Genomic DNA, 1638 nt, shown 5'->3' on the forward strand with positions numbered 1-1638 from the left:
ACCATGTGCTATCACATTTGCTATCAGCCTAAATGAAAAGTTCTATCCAAATACAAACACAATTGATAGTCATTGATTGTATTAATAATTTAATTTATAATATTTTAACTTAAAAACTATAAAATTAATGCATGTAATTTTTAGTAATTTTATTTTCAAAATTATTTTTAAATAAAGTTCTAATTAAACACTCTGAAATTGTTTTTTATTTAATATTAATTTTAATTATAGTTTTAATTAAATATATATTTTATCAAATCAATCATAATTAAAAAGTGTTTTTTTAATTATTTTTTTTAAACACACACGATAAAAACTACAACAATGCTAGACACACCGGCCCAAATCAGTTAACCGAAACTCCCCAAATCAGTTAATCGAAATTCCAAAACCCAAACCACTTGTGTTATTGTGCACCAGCTAGTTAATGAAAGATGATCATAAATGACCGTGTTATGCAATAATTAAAATATTTAAGAGATTTTCTTTTTAGGTAAATACCTTTTATTTTATGATGATGATCATGTTTAAAACTTTAAATATTGCTGCTGCTGCTAATAATAATAACAAATACACACACTGTTAGAGAGTAAAATGTAGTATCAACCATCCGAATTCACAACAGATAAATGTTGTTTTGAATACTTCAAGAGATTAATATAATGGTCCTGTTTATTGATTAGATCCAAATCGATTTAGACTTACAAGACAAACAACATTCGGAAGACGGCACATAGAGACTTGGACAAAAATATCACCCCTCCTATGGATGGTGAGTCTACTTTTTATTATTCGTATGATGTTGATGATGATGGCAGCGGCATGAGAACAAGTTAAGCATTAGTGATATTTGAATTTCAAGTTCTCCAATGACTGTATTTGGATGAACAGATAGGTTTCCTCAGACAGTTTTTTAATTCGGTAGCAAAAGTTGATTATCTCACCTTGAGACATGGTTTTATCTCGGTAATGATCTTCCAAATACTCCACTAATCTTCCTGCATTAAACTTTATATAACTGGTGTGTGTGTGTGTCATCATAAGAATACATGAGATGATCAAACCTGTCTTCACCATGCTCACTGATGTATGGTGATGTGTGCACTTTCAAGGCTCTCTTGTCAACCAGGAACGTCAACCATTTCAATTTCCAAGAATACATACAGCGATCCTTAGACGACGATTTCAAGGCCGTTGTTAGCATTAGGTATTCTCACAAGCTAACAACTATCCTCATGGTTAACTTTTTTTCCTTTTCTTTTTCATTCCATATATATAGATCTCATTAAACACATACAGATCTATGCATTTATACATGCCTCTTTTTGGCAGTCCTTTAAAGTGGTTTTTGGTGGTAATTTTCTTGCTGCTGGACGTACATGGTAAATTCGGTTTGCCGTTCATCCTCTGTATTCAAGCATAATTAAATTATTTATGCTTCATTTTCTTTGCAATTATATATTTCTTCACATGCTTTTTTTTTTCTGGGACGTTCAGGTTGGAATGTATATCACTGGATTTCCTATGTTCCACTCGTGGTAATTAACTAAATTTATTCAAGCATTGTTACTGATTTTATTACAACGGAAATGGTATATACTGTAACTATCGGTAGCCATATCTGTGCTCTAAAAGGGG

The 1638-nt window shown here is 31.1% G+C and overlaps 1 long non-coding RNA gene across 2 annotated transcripts; it reads left to right on the forward strand.

Moving 5' to 3' along the window:
* The first annotated feature begins 504 nt into the window (after positions 1 to 504).
* On the forward strand, positions 505 to 1629 carry LOC105142580 (uncharacterized). Of its 2 annotated transcripts, none has more exons than XR_845579.1 (5): positions 505 to 772; positions 892 to 966; positions 1130 to 1207; positions 1333 to 1382; positions 1498 to 1629. It is a non-coding gene; the product is annotated as an uncharacterized LOC105142580 (long non-coding RNA). The 2 variants fall into 2 exon arrangements; XR_845578.1 differs by having other exon boundaries at positions 506 to 772; positions 1113 to 1207.
* Positions 1630 to 1638: the final 9 nt, after the last annotated feature.

Source organism: Populus euphratica, unplaced genomic scaffold (assembly GCF_000495115.2).
Source record: "Populus euphratica unplaced genomic scaffold, PopEup_1.0 scaffold242.1, whole genome shotgun sequence".
In the NCBI taxonomy this organism is placed as follows: domain Eukaryota; kingdom Viridiplantae; phylum Streptophyta; class Magnoliopsida; order Malpighiales; family Salicaceae; genus Populus; species Populus euphratica.